Below are 20,542 nucleotides of genomic sequence, written 5' to 3' on the forward strand. Positions count from 1 at the left end.
GAAACAGGCAAGAGAAAAATATACACACAGTATTTATCAGTCTGCACAAAATTTTAAATTGATCATTACCAAAATGCTGAAGTGAGTAGAATATATTTAGCCATAACAATTGCCTTCTGTGCCTAATAGTTCATATGCAAGTTTTGAGTATCTTCCAAGCTCAGCTCTAATGTGACAGGTCTTGGACGACCTGTTGCCAAGTAAGCAGCAGGGTTACATTTTTTACTGGATTGACTGGCTGTCCTGATGTCACTTAGGAAAAGCCTGAGGGTAAATGTATCTGCTTGCTACTGTTTCATGAGTCCCAAATAAACATAGTTCTTGTCAGAGCCCCATGTCAGGCACAGCTTTGGCACAAATTCTAGAGCTATTATGTAGTCATCAGGGTCCTTAAACTTTTTTCACTGGTGCAGTGAAAGCAGGATCTGCTCAGAATTGGAAAAGGGAGTTCTACACTGTTCCCCAGAGGAAGAAATGAGGTGGAATAAAGAAATAATTTCCACTGGTATCAAAATAGACTTTACAGATTTCATCACTAAGGACTGTAGCAGCATTTCAGATTCTGTTTGTTTAAGTGTCTAGGATAATTTTTACCATATTCCACAATAGGTAAGGCATAGAATGACAGAATGTTCTTTTACATAATATACAAAACTTGGGCTGGGGATTTAGCTCAGTGGTTCTGCCACCTGCTTCACAAGCTCAAGGTCCTGAGTTTGATTCCCAGGACACCAAAACAAAACAAAACAAAACAACAACAACAACAACAACAACAAAAGCCATGACTTGATCAAGTACCTTGATGAGCAATTTCTCTTTAAGAAGAGCTGTATATCCTCAATATGTATCCATTTTCCTATGAATGAATCTGATTTCTCATTCTTTATGGCTGAGTAGTATTCCATTTTATAGAAAAAAACACATCTTTATCCAGTTTCCAACTGATGGGCAAATGGGCTGTTTCCAAGTTTTAGCTATTACAAACTGTGCCGCTATAAACATAGGTGCACATATATCTCTGTTATATGATTCTTTTAATTCTTTTGGAAAGATACCCAGCAGAGGGATGGCTGCATCACATGGAACCTCTAGTCCCAGCTCTTTGAGGTATCTCCATATTGATTTTCATAGTGGTTGCACCAGTCTACACTCCCACCAATAAGGGAGCAGGGTTCCTTTATCCCCACAGCCCCGCCAACATTTGTTATTGTTTGATTTCTTGATAGCAGCCATTCTTTGTGGGGTGAGGTGGAATCTCAGTAGTGTTTTCATGAGCACCTCTCAAATGACCAGTGATGTGGTACATTTTTTCATATATTTACTTGCTGCTTTTACTTCTTTGAGAAATGTCTGTTCATTTCAAATGCCCATTTTTGAATTGGGTCTTTATATTTTGGGGGGCCTGATTGTTTTGAGTTCTTTATATATTCTGGATAGCAGTCCTTTGTCTGAGGAGCAGCTGGTAAAAATGTTATCCCACATTATAGGTTGTGTCTTATTTCTGTTGATGGTTTCTTTTGCAGTGCAGAAGACTTTTAATAAGATGAGATACAAGTTGTTGATTCTTTCTGCTAGTTCCCGTGCTACTGATGATTTGTTCATAAAGTCTTTTCCTATGTCAATGTCTTCAAGTCACACATGTGTAAATACCGAATAGTTTCTCTGGTATGAATAAACTGTAATAATACATAAGATCCTAATGATATAATGGACAATGTGAAATAGGAAGAAAGGGGCTAAAGGTGTAGGGAAAGTAGGAAGGGTAGGGGAAAGCCAATAAGGGAAAAGAAAAAATATGATAAAATGATAAAGTGGAAATGAAATGTTTGTAAATGGGGAGGGGAGGAGCGGCGAAGGAAGGGCAGGGACAAGGGGAAAAAAATGAGAACCAAGACCTGTCATGTAAAGGTACAAGATCCTAATGATGAATGTAACTGTTCTGTATACCTAAAATGTACCAATAAACTCAATGAGGGGGAAATATTTTTTAAAAAGAGCTATATAGGAAGGATTGACCACATGTTGAGGATGGCTGTTAGAAACAAGCAAATATCAGCCCACTACTAGACATGTCTTATTGTAATTAGATGGTATTTTAAAAATTGAATATCCCATATGGTGCTGACGTAGAAATTTAACAGTCTAGTTAAGAGACTGGGGAGAGGGCTGCTGAAGTGGGCAGAGTACTGGGTGAGAGGGTCTCTATCGTATCTCCCACCATTATTTTTTGATTATGTGTTGAAAATTCCATATGATCTGGGAGTAGTAGATAACTTTTATTTTGGTGTAAAAGTATTACTGATATAAATACTTCTGGAACCAAAAGAGAAGTGATTTGGGAAATCAAGAGCAGAAACACGTGTAAAGCAATGATTTAGTCAAGAAGGAGACAAACAAAAAGGGGATACAGAAGGTACCATCTTCTTTCATTAGATGTTCTTAAAAACTAGGAATCAATAGTTTACAAATCAACACTTCTAAATCAAACAAAAGGGGAAAATGGGATGAGAACAGAATGATAGGATTAGACAAAAATATCAAATTGTAAAACTGTAAGCATGGTAGATTTTAGAATTTCTCGAACTTAGTGATCATGCCTTATTTTTCTGCTCATTCAATCCAGTATCTACACCTTCCTCATTACACATAGTAGATATTATATATTCATGTATCTCCCAAAGAGAGATAAGACTTAGCAAAAGGTAGAATTCCAGAAAATGGAGAGAAATGTGAGAGGATTATGTATGTTATGTAAAATAAAGCGTTTTGGTGTGTGCACATCTTACTCATTGTGACAAAATACCTGTGGAATATGAGCTGATTTTGTGCCTATAAATGAAGCTGCTAGGGAATCTCTGAGAGAGAGAGAGAGAGAGAGAGAGAGAGAGAGAGAGAGAGAGAGAGAGAGAGAGAGATAGATTCAGAAAGAGAGACAGAGAGAAGATGGAGGTAAACTTACACATATCTGAAACCCATAGCATAGGGGAATTTTGTTGAATTTGTCCCAGCACTCAGAATGCCATTCCCACAGAATGTTTTGAATTGAATGGATATATAAAGAAGTCCTTATCTATATATTTCAATGCATTGTCCATATGATTTGCTACAGTCAGTGCCAGTTCATTGAGTGAGGGGTGTTTTTCTAAGCCAAAGGCTGCTACCTATGGGCTAGCCAGTGTTCTATCAGGTAGACTGGTATTATAAGTCTGTCAGCAGGGTTTTGTTGTTGTCGGTGGTGGTGGTGGTGATCAGCCTAATGAATCATTTTGAGACTGTCAGATTCAGCAAGATTCCTAGTTAAAATTAAATTTCAGACAAATAAATCATTTTCTAGTACAAGTATGTTACAAATAATACACAGATCATATCTATGCAAAGTATATTTTCCATTTATGTGAATTTTAAATGCAACTGTGAACTCTGTGTTTTATTTAGTTCCTTCAGTCAGATTAGATTCCAGAAGAAACTTTATGTTAATCAGGAACAAATAGTAGAAGATACACAGAGGAGCAGATGAATGGCGTTCCTGAAGGAGACATTGTCTATTGCTGGGGAGAGGTATTAAAATTATCCAGTCTCTATAGCTGTTGCTATGTTACTAGGATACTGTAATACCTCTAATAAAATTTGAGTTGCTCATTAGGTCTAGTGAAACGATTGAAACTCTTGCCCATACTTTTCATTTCTCTGTTATTTAGTGCCATCTAGTTCCTCATGAATGGAGAGAATCTACCTTTACAACAAAAGAAACTATAACTGCTAAAGATACTAGTACTTATTTACTCATTATTCCCTCTTATTTTCTTACTGTCACAACTCTGACTTTAGTTGGGCCAGTACTAAGCTTATATGATCTATATCAAACATGATTTTCTATTTTCATTTTTATAGGCTCTTTGTAGATGGAAAGTACTAAATAACCTGATTTTGAACAAAAAGATTTACATTGAGGTCTTTCTGTATTTGTTTCTGGAAAAGTTCTAACTTTCCCAGAGAAAAATGATGAATGTTGTTGATGTGTGTCCTCCTACTCTCTTTTTTTCCCCTCCCTTAGCAGTACTCAAACTTGAACTTGGGGCCATTTCATTGAACTATATCCCCAACTCATGTTTTATGTTTTATTATAAGACAGCATCTCCCTAAGTTTCCCAAGCTGAAATCAAATTTAAAATCCTCCTTGCCTCAGCCTCCCTGAATTCTGGGATTACAAGCATATGTCATACTATCTAGATTTCACTAATCTTTCCTTGACTAAAAAGGATGGATATCTTGAATGGCAACAGTCTTCACAAGCACCTATGATGTAAAAAATATATGAGAGATAATCTAAATGTCAGCATGATTGGGTAGCTGAGTAGCATCAGCAAATATCTTCTAATGATGAGTATATATCTTGTCATACCTGTTCAATTGATGATGTAAGCCCATCATAAACTGAAAATATCAAAAGTTGAAAATTCATTTACTACACCAAACCTACCAAACATCAGAATTTAAGGTAGCCTATTTTACACATGCTCATAACACTTATATATCTCACAACAGGGCAAAAATCACCTAACACAGAGCCAATTTGTAATAAAGTGTTGAAAATTTCACATAAGTTAACTAATATGAGTACACTGTGGAGTACTGGTTTCCCATCTCAGAACTGTGCAGCTGACTGGGAGCTGCAACTCACTGAAAATGCCTAGCATTATACATGTCACTAGACCAGGAAAAAGTCAAAGTTCAAAATTTGAGGGAAGGATGGGGAAAAGGAGATAAGGAAAAAGAAAAAAATATGAGAAATGGAAAAAAGTCTTTATAAATATGAAAGAGAGGGTGGGGGTATGGGGGAAAATGAGAACGAAGATAAATCATGTAAAGATGTAAGATTCCAATGATGAATGTAACTGTACTTTATACCTAAAAAGTACAAATAAACTCAATGAAAAAATTTGAGGTACAGTTTCTACTGAGTACATAATGCTTTCAGATGTCATCATAAAGTTGAAAATCATAAGTTGAGCCATCATAAGGTGGGAACGCACTGTGTAGGAAAAACTGGCCCTGATAGTTTCATCAGCTCTAAGTTTGAGTGTTTGTTACTTGCAGCCACATTAAATCTATATTAAAAGTATGCTCTCAGAGTTCACTGAATATCCTGAACTTTAAATTTCATGGCAAATCATCAAAATAAGAAGACAGGATTATCCATAAATATTCCTTGGGCATTTCTTTTTTATTCTTTCTTATATTGAGTTTATTGGTACATTTTAGGCATACAGTACAATTACATTCATTATTGATATCTTCTTTTTAAATTTATTGGTACATTCTAGGTAGATAGTACAGTAACATTAATTACTGGGTGTCACGCGCCATTATTTCCGGGTTCTTCATGCCCTGCATGAATTCCGGATGTGAGTCCGCCGGTGACGGTGGTTCACGCCTGCGCAGAAGAGGCGCTTGGCTCGTCAGAATGACGCAGGCCGGCATTGACCAATAGAAATGGGCTACGTCACCCGAGAGGCTATAAAAGGCAGGCTCGCATCCGGCTCGGGGTCTTTCCGCAATTTGAAGAATGTAGAAGGAACTCCAATAAAGCGTGCATCAGAAGAATCCTGAGTGTTGCGTGCTCCTTGCTGGCGAGGTGCGCGTGACAACTGGGATCTTGTACCTTATCATGCCAGGTCTTGATTCTCATTTTTTCCCCTTGTCCCACCCTTCCTTCACCCTCGTCTCCCCTCCCACCCTTCAAACACTTTAATTCCATTTTTACATTTTCTCATATTTTTTTCCTTTTCTCTTATTCCCCTTTCCCTATCCTTCTCACTGTCCCTATACCTTTGGTCCTTTCCTTCCTATTTGCTAAGTGTCCCATTAGGATCTTGAGTACTATTTTAGTTTTTCTCACCAGAGATACTATTCAGTATTTGCATATGTGTGCCTTATTTATTTCACTAAGAAGTATATCCTCAAAATGTACCCATTCAACTATGAATGAATCTACTTTCTCATTCTTTATGGCTCAGTAGTATTCCATTTTATAGAAAAACCACATCTTCATCCAGTTTCCAATTGATGGGCAGATGGGCTGTTTCCAAGTTTTAGCTATTAGTAAACATGGGTGTGCATATATCACTGTGGTATGATTCTTTCACTTCTCTTGGAAAGATACCCAAAAGAGGGATGGTTGAGTCAAATGGAACCTCTAATCCTAGTTCTTTGAGGTATCTCCATATTGACTTCCATAGTGGTTGCACCAGTCTGCACTCCCACCAACAATGGAGAAGGCTTCCTTTCTCCCCACAACTGCACCAACATTTGTTATTGTGTGATTTCTTGATAGCAGCCATTCTTTGTGGGGTGAAGTGAAATCTCAGTGTTGTTATCATCTGCATCTATCAAATGACCAGTGATTTGGAGTATTTTTTCATATATTTACTTGCAGCTTTTATTTCTTTGTCTGAGAAATGTCTGTTCATTTCAGATGCCCACTTTATAATTGTGTCTTTATATTTGGGGGCACTGGTTGTTTTGAGTTCTTTATATATTTTAGATAATAGTCCTTTGTCTGAGGAGCAGCTGGTAAAAAGTTTTTCCACATTGTAGGTAGTCTCTTCTGTTGATGGTTTCTTTTGCAGTGCAGAAGCTTTTTAATAAGATGAGATCCCAGTTGCTGATTCTTTCTGCTAGTTCCTGTGCTACTGAGGATTTGTTCATGAAGTCTTTTCCTATGCCAATGTCTTCCAGAGTTCTGCCTAGCTTATCTTCCAGCAAGTTTAGTGTTTCTGTTTTAATATTTAGATCTTTAATACACTTGGATTTTACTTTAGTGCAAGGTGAAAGATAAGGGTTTAGTTTTAATCTTTGACAGGTTGAGATCCAGTTTTCCAACACCATTTATTAAAGAGGCTATCTTTCCTGCAGTGGGGACTGGCAGCTCCTTTGTCAAAGATGAGGTAGCTGAGTGCATCTGGAGTTGTTTCTGTGTCTTCCAATCTGTTCCACTGATCGTCAGGTCTGCTTCTTTGCCAGTACCATGCTGTTTTTATCACAGTTGCTTTGTAGGATAGTTTTAAATTGTGAATTGTTATACCTGCTGCCATGTGTCTGTTGCCTAGGATAACTTTTGCTATTTAGGTCTCTTATGGTTCCAAATGAATTTTTGGATTCTTCTTTTTAGTTCTGTGAAGTATAGTGTTGGGATTTCCATTGGTATTGCCTTGAATCTGTATAGCAGTTTTTGTAGTATGGCCATTTTCACTATGTTGATTCTTCCTACCCAGGATCAGGGGACATCTTTCCATTTTCTTCAATCCTTCTCAATCTCTTTTTTCAGAGTGCTCTAGTTTTCAGTGTAGAGGTCTTTTGCTTCTTTTTTTAAATTGATTCCCAGATACTTCATTTTTGGGGGTGCTATTGTGAAAGGAACTGTTTCGCTAATTTCTTTCTCAGTGAATCTGTTATTTCTGTACAAGAAGGCTATTGATTTTTGGGTGTTGACCTTGTATCCAGCTACTCTGCCAAAAGTGTCAGTTAAGTCTAGAAGCCTTTTGGTGGAGTATTTTGGGTCTTCAATGTAGAGTATCATATCATATCAGCAAATAATGACAGTTTAACTTTTTACTTTCCTATCTTTATTGCTTTAATTTCTTTCTCTTTTCTAATTGCTATGGCTAATGTTTCCAGAACTATATTGAAGAGGAGTGATGATAGTGGATATCCTTGTTCCTGATTTTAACGTGAGGGTTTTCAGTTTTTGGCCATTTAATATGATGTTGGCTGTTGGTTTTTCATAGATAGCCTTTATTAAGTTGAGACATAGACCATCTATTCCAATTTTTTGCAGAGTTTTTATCATGAATGGGTGTTGAATTTTGTCAAATGCTTTTTCTGCATCTATCGAGAGGATCATGTGGTTTTTGTCCTTGCCTTTGTTAATATAGTGTATTACATTAATTGATTTACGTATCTTGAACCATCCTTGCATCCCTGGAATAAATCCAACTTGGTTGGGATGAATGATCTTCTTGATGATCCTCTGTATTCTATTTGCTAGTATCTTATTGAAGATTTTTGCATCTATATTCATTAAAGAGATTGGCCTGTAGTTCTCTTTTTTTGTTACATCTTTCCCAGGTTTGGGAATCAAAGTGATATTTGCTTCCAGGAATGAATTTGGAAGTATTGCTTCTCTTTCAATTTCATTGAAAAGTCTGAAGAGTAATGGCAATAGTTCTTCTCTAAATGTCTTGTAAGATTCAGCAGTGAATCCATCAGGACCTGGGCTTTTCTGTGTTGGTAAGTTTTTAATTACATTTTCAATTTCACTGATTGTAATTGGGGTGATTAAAATGATTTTATCTTCTTCGTTCAACTTTGGTAATTCATAAGTATTTAGAAATCTGTCCATTTCTTCTGTGTTTTCCATTTTATTAGAGTATAGGTTCTCATAGTATGTATTAATGATCCTCTGGATTTATGTGGGATCTGTTGTGACTTCACCTTTTTCATTCCTGATTGCATAGATCTGAGCCTTTTCTTTCCTTTTTTTGATAAGGCTTGCTAAGGGTTTATCAATTTTATTTAGTCTTTCAAAAAACCAACTCTTCAATTCATTTATTTTTTGTCTCTTTTTTTATTTTCCATTGCATTGATTTCTGCTCTAATCTTTATAATTTTCTCTTTTGTTCGAGCTTTGGGTTTTTCTTACTCTTGTTTTTCTAGGAGTCTAAGAGTCATCATTAGGTTGTTTATTTGAGCTTGCTCTGTTTTCCTAATGTGGGCATTCAGTGCTATGAATTTTCCACGTAGAGCTGCTTTCATTATGTCCCATAGATTCCTCTATGTTGTATTGGCATTTTCATTTATTTTTAAAAACTGTCTGATTTCTTCTTTGATTTCCTCTGTGATCCACTGATTGTTCAGGAGAGTGTTGTTCAATTTCCATGTGTTTGTGAAGTTCCTATGGTTACTTGTGCTATTGATCTCCAGTTTAATTGCAGTATGATCTGATACTATACAGGGAATTACTTTGATTCTTTTGCATTTATTCAAACCTGTTTTGTGAGCTAGTATGTAATCTATCTTGGAGAATGACCCATGTGCAGCCAAAAAGAATGTATATTCTGATTTTGTGGGTTGGAACACTCTATAGACATCTATTAAGTCCATGTTTTCAAAAGCTTGGTTCAGTTCTAGTATTTTTTTGCCTACATAATCTGTCTATTTGTCAAAGTGGGGTATTTAGATCCCTCTGTAGGCATTTCTGACTTTATTATTCTTCTTAGAATTTATCTTACACAGTATTCCTTGTTACTCTTTCCATTTATTTGAATTCTGTCTCTTGTTTCATTTCCTTTTGAGATATTTTATATCATAGACAACATTAATTTTCTTATTCTGAACCTGACAGTACTTACAGCATCAAGTCTGAAACATTCATTTCATAAGTGGAGAAGTAATTCTCTGTTGTCTTCTTGCTGGATTCTTGACTGTTATGTATGCACTATGTTCATTTATTGAATGTCCAACTTCCGAAGGTTGAATGCTATAGTCACATTCCTTGATTTTAGTGTCTGTATAGTGTTTTCTAGCTTAAAATAGTAGATAAGTACTTGTGTTGATAATGACAGCAATGATTGTGTCAAAGAATGTTTTGAAATAATTTTATAGGAATCCTGGCTGTGGGCTCCAGGGGACATAGTAGATGAGGTGGTATTACCAAGGCAGCCATAGTGTGAGGAAGAACCAAGGAGGGTAAACACTTACCAGATACATGATTTTGGCAAATCTCTTCTATAAGATGTAATGTTACTATGAGGATTCAAAATAATGCTGGCAAGCACATTCTCCAGTGCTTGTGACATTGGAGACGTTAGCATCATTAGAATTCTGCTTCAATTTTTATATATATATAAAACAGAATTATAAACTCTTTTGGAAGACTTTAGAAAGGATTTAATTGAAAATTTCCCTTGACAAAACTGATGCAAGAGAAGTACATTCATGATGATACATTGAAAATATGCTAGATTATCAAACGGGAGATCTAATTGTAATTCTGAAGCTAATTTTATGACCTTGGATGAGCCACCTTTCCTCTCTGAAATTATTTTCTGTTTGTAAAATTCATATAATAATGTGAAATAGGAAGAAAAATTCTAAAGGTGTAGGGAAAGTGGGAAGGGTAGGGAAAAGGATATAATGGGAAAAAATATGAGAAACTGAAAAAATGGAAATAAAATGTTTGTAAATGGGGAGAGGAGGAGGGGATGAAGGGACAGCAGGGACAAGGGAAAAAAATGAGAACCAAGACCTGTCATGTAAAAGTACAAGATCCCAATAATGAATGTAACTGTACTGTATACCTAGAATGTACCAATAAACTCAATTAAAAATACATATATTAGATCTTTCTAGTGTAATTGTTTTGTAAAAACATGTGAAATAATGTATAGAAAAGTAGTTTGAGGAATATAAAAGATTCTATTAATTTAAGGGTGGAGAGAGGGAAATAGAGTTTCAAGGATCATCAGAGGTAAATTTATTCATAGTTTGAAAAATCTCACTCAAATTTCAAACTCACATTTAATGACATTGCACAATTCCAGCACTTAAAAAAGTGTTCAAAGACAAATGAGCTAGACTTTAATTGAATGAAACTGAGTTGAAATTAAAACAGTAAATTCATTTCCCTTGATGAAATGCAAATGTGTTTAAATACACAAACATGGTAATGCTATTTCATTTTTTAAAAGAACATGTGTGAAAAACACTAACCATATTTAGAAGTATTGTCAAGCCTTTGTACTAATAGTGTTAGAAGGTAGGAGGCACAGGGCAATGAGTCTATTGGATATTGGATGCAGTATAGTATGATGAGTTTTCAAATTCATGTTCTGCTTAAAGAGGTGCAGATTCAGGTGAAAAAATAAAAAAAATTTCATCAGTACTGTTTATCTCTTTATTCCAATAATACTTGGAATATGGTTGCACTGAAAAGAAAATCAAGTAAAGCTAGATTTGTTAAAAGGCTCATGGCATCAGTTGTGCCTGGTCCTTTTTCCTACTTGGGTCAGCAAATCCCTGGAAAACAATCTTCACTCTGGCAGGAATCTACATCATCCCCAGTGCATTTGACATTTCCATCCAGAGAGGCTGATTTTACCTTCTTGGTGAAATCTCCCTCATTTCTACAACTGGGAAGGATTTCTTGCTTTTCTGAGCTATTCCAGCAGATATTTGTGCTAACTACCTAGGTATTTTCCCCTCCCTGTAGTGAAATATTTGCATGTGTGTCCATTTGCCTGTAGTAGACTATAAATTCTTATTAGGACTGCTAAAAATATTTCTATACCTCTAATCCAGTGGTTTCTAGGCAATGTCTTTAACAACAACAACAACAACAACAACAAAGATTGCTGGTGGATTCATTATGCCATCTAAATCTCTAGCTTTGCTAGGTATTTAACCTGTCAATGTTTGTCTGAGGCTTTATGACTCCCAAGGGAATCTGAGTGATCTTTCATTGTATTCATAAGTTCTACTTTACTGCATTCTATCATTTATTTATCTATCTACCAATTTTTGGTCCAGTAGATGAATGCAAATCTCAAAAATGGTATGGAAGCATTGCATTCTATGTGCCTTCATATTGTAGACCTTTATCTGGTAGGTTTTTAGTTGGGTTGCACACTAAACAGCTTTCTTAAAGACTAAGAATTATTGTAGAATAGTTCTGGAGTGGAACCTAAGAGTGAATACTTTTAAAGATTCCCTGAAAGATTCTAATATGTAGACAAGAATTGATCTTCACTCTCAGAACTTTAGTCATCAGATATAATTCTCACAGGCTGGACTGCTGCCTTGACCCTCACTCTGGGAAATACTAAAAGGAATAATCATTTCTAGGATATGCTATTAATTCAGACCTTAATTTGGAATCTTTCTGCCTCAGCCATCAACATGCTTTCTTAGGTCATCAAGGTTTCTATCACTGTATCTCATACCCTCTTTTTCTTTCCTACTAATAGGGAGCATAATATGCTTTCTTCACATCATCTGTGAATCCAGGAAAGGAAAAGAATGGCATTTCTGTGCTGCTTTGCAGAGCTACTACATATATGGCAATGTATTAGTACAAAATAACCTTGAAACTTAGCACTGGAAATAATTAGGACTCTCCCTTCAGAAAAATGGTGTCATAAAGCAGTCAAGAGCAGCTCCTTATCCATTAGGTTTAATTTCCATAACTCACCAGACTCAATACTTGATTTCCTTCTATTTTCTCAATGCTAAAATTGACAGCTTTTGGAACAGAAACAAATTTCTGGGACACTGTCAGATAGATATCTTCTGGGGATATTTCATGACTGCATGTTTATTTCAATTTGCCATTTCCTATAATTAGGCAGCACATTTCACATCTGATTCTTTGAGAGATAATTATTCACTGTATGTTTCATTCCGGCTCTTTGCTTCTGTGCCTTCTGCAAGTAGCCTCTTTGGACATTTCACTATTAGCTATTTGCCAAAATGTGAGATGTAGAAAAAGGCAAAAAAAAAAAAAAGAAATTAAAATTTACATATACTTCTTTCTCAGATTTTGCTCATGATCAGTAGGTGAAGGTGGTGGCTTTCATAGTTCAAGATGATCTTACAGTTGCCCATGGATGTGTCCACTGTTCCAGTTCAAAACAGGATTTTCAATGATTGGCTTTCTTCATAAGTACCTTTTAAACTACCTCTTTTTTGTTATTGTTCTTTTACTGAGTGGCAAGTGATTTTTAACCTCTATTTTTACTACTTCTGAATACCTTTTCCAATGTTAGTGACCACAACACTAATGACAGTTTGAGTATAATTACAAGCTGACCAACATAAAATAGAGAAAAAGAAGAAAAATTGCAAGATCCTACATCAAAGGAGAAGTTATATAAACAGTAGCTGCAGAGTAAATGGCTAATACTAACTAACAATATCTATGGATAGAGAAAGTCATAAAACCATAAGTCTTTGTATTCATAAAGACAGCTCATAGTTCTGACAGAGTTCCCACAGGGTGCCTTATTCTGAGAAGCAACCCCAATGAGATGTATAATCTTTAACAATAGTGCAACAGAAACAAGAGCTATGTGCCTATATAATTGGGGCAAATGACTCAAATTAGTAAACTGGATCACTGTAGTACAAACTCTGCATCAATAGCGGTTAGCCTATGGTGCATGTGTTACTTTTCTTTTTAAGAAATATATGAGTTGTGTTTCCTAAACTAAAAACTCAGTATTTAGCTTTAATTGCAGTGTTGGCACTTTGCTATAAATAAGTGAGTTTTGGATTGCAGTTTAGGCACTTGTCTCTAAAAGTTTCACTTTCTGTGCTCTATATAAATGATATGTATAGATCTTCCTGGAAAAAAGCAAGGATTTGGAAAAATAAAGCCCATTTATGAAGTATGCTAGCCTTTGTCATCACTAACTCTTTGGAAGAAAGACATGAATTTATTTATGAGGCATTAGAGATGTATCATGGTACAGAAATTTAAAATATAAGTTTCAGACCTAGATAGTCAAAGGTTCAAAACTCAATTCTGCTATTTTTTGGCTGAGTGATCTTGATATCTTCCTAAGTTTTGTAGGCCTAGCACAATTGATTACTATTTGTTAGCTTCTACTGGTATTGTTACATCATTTTTGTTATGCATCTAACATTATCTTGGATGATGAATTAGCTCCCAAGCCAGCTCTTGAACTGTGAAGTTGGTCTAACAATATGAAAGGAGCAAATTTTCATGGTATAGAGTACTTAATTCAAGCCTCAGCCTTACCAGTTTCCCCTCTATGACTCTGGACAAGTTAATTTGCTATTTTAATTCTCACTTTCCTCATTATAAAAATAAAAGTTCTGTAAAATTCAAAGGATGATGACATATGCTACATGCTTAGAAAATGTCTAGTACGTACTGAGCCTTCAAATAGTAATGGTCATTTCCAATATTTTTCAATCTTCTAACCAGTGGGTGCCTAAACTGATGGTGAGGGTAGAAGGGCACATTCTGACCCAATCATATGTATTAAGCACACAAATAAAAGTAAGAGTAAACGCAGTGCACATGTAGGAATTAAAGTGGAACTATGAATGATGAAACTAACATTGGAATTGACACTGTAGTTGTGGGTCAAGAAATGTTCACTACTCATGGGTAAGACTTTTAAACAGTGTCTTACAGGAAAGGGTAGGAGAAGATAAATTTCACAAGGTTTCCTTATAAACACCTGAGTTCATCATAATATGACTTTATTATTGGTTGGCATGTTTACAAGATAGATAATGTTCAAGAAATATAATTATTGGGCTGGGGATTTATCTCAGTGGTTCCACCACCTGCTTCTCAAGTGCAAGGACCTGAGTTCTATCCCCAGGACCAAAACAAAAAGAAATATAATTATCAAAGATTGACCACTTTTCTGACTATATTATAAATCTAGTATTGATTACTGGAAAGATGTATAACATATGAGAAGAAGGTTAATTTTGTTGCTGTTTTAAATCTAACCATCAGAAAATAAACAGATTGAATCTTTTAAGCTAGCCTTTTTATGATAGTGTGTATCTTGTTTGTTTAATTAGTATCTGTTCTCTTCAACATGGCTCGCACTCCAATACTGTTGAAAGTAGAACCAAATGTTTGTGAATTAACCATCTTTAAAGTAAAGAAATTTTTAATTAAAGGTTTTTATTTTTTAAAATATGGCTAGCACTTCAAAATAGCATTAAGCATTGAATTGAATTGACTGAGAAAGTATTTATTCTTTGGATTTACTCTTTTTTTGAAGATTGATATTTTTAATTCAACATCTTTTTGATGAGCTGTCTCTAACAAGAGTAGTTAAATAAACAAATCATTAGGCTCAGAACAGATATGCCACCATGGACCCAAGTGCCCAATTTAACTGATCACTGATGGAAGTTAGGCAGCATATATGATATCCAACTTTCCCCAAAGCAAAATGCCTGCATTGTTTTGTCAATTTTTAATTATAAAGAGTGGCAGCTTACAAATGTGCTAAACCTGGAAAAAAGAAAGAAAAGTTGTAACATGATATTGGTTCTTCATTTCTGAGAACTTTTCTCTTTCCTTTGTCAATAGCAAATGATTACATAATTCTGTTGGATTATATAGTTATAGAATGTTGCTATAATCAGTATCCACTCTGAGCATGGTTTAGGAACAGGTAATGTTTATAATACTAGTCTCTTAAACCTCTCATTTTTCTTCCATTAAATAACATGTTTTATTTGTAGTATTTGCTTTGATTCCATTCCAACCTCTTTTCTTAAAATGGTGGAAGATGGGCCCCTGGAGTCATTGGTATTCCATTATCAACTAGGAATTATTTTCCAATATTATATGTAAAAGGAGATTGCTTCCTGAAGGCAAAGGATTAATTATCATCATTTGCTTTCTTGTGCTTTAACTGAGTTCTGAGCATTTTTACTGAGTCAACTTTGGGAAGGAAATAAAGTTTCTCTTTATTCAGCAAATGTGCTTGGTATATAAAAAGAAAGATCATGTCTTCTAAAAGCTTTGGAAATAACATTTTGCACACCTTAGTTAAGGTGTATGGCAGAAGTAGAATAGAGAGCCTTTGTTTCTTACAGACATTGCCTAAAAGATGGTTTGAAGAGGAGGCCATTGCTTTCTCCTAGTTTCTTTGCTAGAAACCCAACAAAAATGGCCTTGGAAAATTCTTCTAATTTGTCCCTTGCATGGAAAGAACACTTAGGAATGATCATGTACTGTCCAATATACACTGTTTGGGAAAGAAAAAACATTAGGGTCTGTCCTGTTAGGGTGTAAATTCTAGAAGGCACATCCTTGTCCTGGCAAGAGGTATAGCTAAATCTTAGGGTATACGTTAAATACTAACAGGTGTGAACAGCTACAGATGGGATTGCATGGGTATAGATTTTATGATTATTCTGGGAAAAAGGCAAACAATAATAATTAACATTCACTAAATTTCTTATTATGTGCCAGACTCTGGCTGAGCAATTTATACCATAATTCATTCACTGCTCCCAGCTACTCCATGAGATAAGTGTAGGCCCGTTTTTTGTCAAATGAGAAAACATGGTAATTCAAATAATTTGCAGGAGATCCCACATTTTAATAAGTGCCAGAGCCAAGGATTGGATCCATGTTTGTCTGACAACAAATTGTGTACTCTCTTTTATTCTCTAGTTTGCTCCCTAAAATGCCAGCTCCAGGCTTGGTATTTATCAGCTAAGACGTCCATTTCTATGGTGCACCCACAAGTAACAATCTCATTTTACATATTTATTCCTTTAATTAGAATAAGAACAAAAAGCCATCAGAAGCCCTTGGACCAGACACCATAAATCCTTAGTTCAATACCTTTCTTTTCCAACACTTTTAAGACCTTTAACCATGACCTATCAACTCTCATGACAGTACTTGCCCTGTTCACAGCCCTAATCATTTCAATTCCACCACTCCTTCCTTATCTACATTCTGTCCTTAGCTGCTGTCCTTTTTAATATTTTAATCAATTTTTAGGAGCCCATTCTGTATTTTTCCATCACTGCATTTCTTTTGTTCAACTCTCAATTCACTAAACCCTTGCAGTCAAACTCTACCAAGGCACTAAAATAGCTGTGACCCCTTGATTGGCAAATCCAGGCAGAGCTTTTCATCCTACCAGTCCTGCTTTCTCTCTCACAACCATGTTGTCCCTCTTTTCATTGTTCTTCTCCTCCTCATTTTCCTTTATTGTTGTTCTTCCTCTATCTATCTATAGATACATAATTTTCATATATCCCTAAACATATGAATGCTATTTTGGGGTTTTCTTATTTGTTATAATACTTCAGCTTGAATCAGTGCCCTCAAGAAATTTGGGGTTGGAGAAAGGAGACATATTCACAGGCAAACATTTGCAAAACAGAAAATCCCTTGATAGGGACCTGAGACCACACACCCAGCAGGTATTCCTAAATCATTCTGAGAAGGCAGGAATTGTTACAAATGAATTTTCAGGAGCAGATGGCCACTGAATGCAGTCTTGGATGGGCGGGGTTATAGAGAGATGGAAGAGCTGGTAAGTGAAGGTGAGAAGACATTTCAGGAAAGAATACCATGAACAAGGCACGGAGATCAGAAGGAGCCAGAATATTTGAAGAATCGTAGGCTCGTGTTTGATAAAATCCAAGTAGGAGAAGATCAAGAAGTAAAGCCAGATAGCAAGTGAGCAGAGTCAGATTAGGGAGGGATATTCATGTCTCGCTGTCGTGTTAGATGATATTTCAAAATAATGCACTTTAAATATAGGACACTCAGAGTCAAATATATATTTATGTATGACATTTCTATGAGCTTCTAAATTGTATTTCTAACAGCTCACATGGTGTCTTACTTGCCATAGCAGCTACCTCAAACACAGTGTACCCTTTATATTATTTCCCAGACTATACATCTATCTTGCCCAGATCTCCACTTTAAATTTTTGATTTAAAATCTATCCAGGAACTTGGTAGATAGACAACACTACTTAGATGTTCAATAGGCAACTCAGAGTTACCTCATCATATGCTCTTTACCTCTCTGGAACATTACTAGTTATCAACTTGTCCAAACTAGAAACCTTATGGTTATCCATGATCACCTCTTCACTCAAACTCTGCACCAGTCTTTCCCATGCTTTTCTAACATCTCTACATGGCATAATAAACTGAATCTGCCTATGTGGTGGCAACTGCCACCCACCAAAAGCACAAACTCCCTTCACTTCATATAACTTATCTTAGAAAGTCAAGCAAAACTTACATTTAATGTAAAATATCTCTTTTGTTTTCATATTTTATCAGCTAGTGCTGTGTGACAAATGGGAAAACCTCAGTGGCATACGGAAAAAACATTGGCTCATCTTTCTGTGTGTTAGTTGGGCTGAGGTGGATGACTGGTGATTTAGCTGGACTCCTTCACAATCTGACACAGCTAGGAATTCACCAAGATGGTTTGACTTGGTGGGGGTGGCTTAGCTGGGATCCATGTGTCTCTCTTCCTCTCCCTATGAGCAAGTGAAGAAGTACAGCAGTAACTAGTATGTAAAACATTAAGCTCAATCAGGCAAGTAGTTCTCAAGCCTTTGCTTATATCCTGTTCAGTGACATTTCATCAGCTACAGCAAGTCACATGGCTAAACACAAAGTCAGTGGCAAAGACATATATATAGCTTTATAGTGGATTAATTGCAAAGGTTGTGGGTACAGGGATGGAGAAGAATTAGAGCCATTACTGCAATTTTCCATGAAAATAAAAATTTTCAAGTTATGTAGGCACATTTTTCTGTATAACTAAATGTAAAATTGATGCCCCAGAAGATGGTCCGTATTTATTTTATCAGTTGCTTCATCTACAAAATATAGCTATGTATTTTTGAGAGGAGTAAAATGCTCACTCCAGAGCCTGGCATGTAGCTATTTGACAGATATTAACTATTATCCATATTTTACTTATGATAATGTCAAAATATATACTCTATAACACTTCCCTAAGCTTTTCAAACTTAGCATACACACCAGGAATTAAGTCATGGCTTTGAAATACATCTGTGGGCTTTCCAGTTTGTGAAGTGCTTATGCTTCCTTAGTACATTATCCTTTACCCCAGTTTGAAAAGCTCCTCAAAGCAAGATTACAGGAATTTGTATACCAACTTAATGGAGGAAATGGAGAACGTTAAATCTTGTCCATCCTTCTCTTTTAATCCTGCCTTTTTAGAAACCTACAAGTTCAGAAGCTCCTAAACTGAGTTTCCCCTGAAGTCAGACAAACCAGCACACTTCTCCGTCCCTCCTTTTTAGTATATATGCTGCCAAAACGAGCGCTCTCTGTCCCTACTTGATGAGTGGATCACCACTTCCAAATGAATTCCTCTGTATTCACATTAACCTTATTAACTGGAAATAAAAGGTCATTTGGACATAAATTCATTATAAATAGATCAATATTCCTCTCTGTCTCCTGCTGCAATATTTTTACCCAGAATTGTAACACATTTATATGTTTAGCACCTAGGCCTTCATTGGTTATGTTCTGTAAATCAGTGCTTCATAATATAATTCAAACTAATCCCATAATTGAGCCTAATTAAGAACAGCTTCAGATAATTATTATTGAATTATTGGAAGCAGAGATTTTAGAGATTTAGTCCATATTCCCCCTGCTGGCTAGAGTTCCCTGTGGCTTTTCTTTGTAGTGATCTGTCTGGTCCTGTTTTGAAGACTTAATAAGAATTAATCTGTTTCATATTTTTCTTCGAAACCCCACTTAGAAGTATAAAAGATTTTGCCAGATCATTTTCACCTGATATTTATTTTCAGTGGTATTATCTCTCATCAGTCATTCTTTTTAGATAGGTGCTTCCTGTAAGGAGTTATAAAGTGATTGAGACTACAGTACAATCCTCAAAGTTGAAATGGACACTGGCTTAATGAAAAGATAATACACTGCCTTATTTAATTAAAAACAGACCCAAGTGTTTACACTGGGTTTGTTTCTCCTTTTCTTGGCTTTTTCTCTGATCAGTTTCTTTTGCTGGCGGGCTGTCCTCAAGTCAAAGCAGGAGTAAACCTTGACAGCTCTAGGCCTCCACAAAAGACCCCGATTCCATTGTTTACACTGACCTCCCACTGCTTATAGGGGTCACCCTTGACCAGTCCTGTCTCATGTTGAAGGGGACACACTGACTGGCCAACCTATGTCATGCATCCTCCAATGTGGCAGAGCAGGAAGACTATGGTTCTACAGGAACCATAAGAAAAAGAACATGGTCCTCTTTTTAGAAGGGGACTTAGACACAGATAAAATAAATACAGATATTTACTACATTTTGTAATCTCATTATCCTTGCAACTTCCTTACCACATTTCGTGATCTCATTCATGGTGCAGCTTCTTCAGACTTATTTTTCACGAGACGAACCAGCAAGTGAGCCCCACCTGCTATTCTAGCTCTCTTTCTATAGAAAAGGGTTATTTTGCTGAATTTGGATTAGTTCTGAAACAAGTGGGTAAAGACACCTTGGCATTTTAAGCACTGAAATGAATCTGATCTGTTATGGTTGTGAAAGGGGATCTGTCAAGTAATCAGAGAGGAAGAAAAGGAGAAGAGAACTGAAGAGATTACATATACACATCTAATTTTTGAAAACTACAGTCCAAAAATCTTCTTGGTATAAGAGTATGGTTCCTTAGGACAGCTAAAATATAGAATAGCTTCCAATTCCAAATTATCATTCTCTCCTGAATTTTCCTTTCTTCTGATAGCTAAATTGCAATCGAGAGTTGGGTCTGATTTCTCCTGAGGTGGTGAGTACAATAAGCTGTGTAGTTGGTGCAGTTTATGTAACTCATGGAAACCTATGACAAACTGATGTGAGAAGGTGGTACCTGAAGGTGGGGCTGAATATTTTCTTTACCTGGTATTCAAAAGGAAAGCTGCATTTTCTTACTGTGACAACTACTTCCTT

The sequence above is a fragment of the Fukomys damarensis genome, unplaced genomic scaffold, assembly GCF_012274545.1.
Source record: "Fukomys damarensis isolate Sample0158 unplaced genomic scaffold, DMR_v1.0_HiC HiC_scaffold_16, whole genome shotgun sequence".
In the NCBI taxonomy this organism is placed as follows: Eukaryota; Metazoa; Chordata; class Mammalia; order Rodentia; family Bathyergidae; genus Fukomys; species Fukomys damarensis.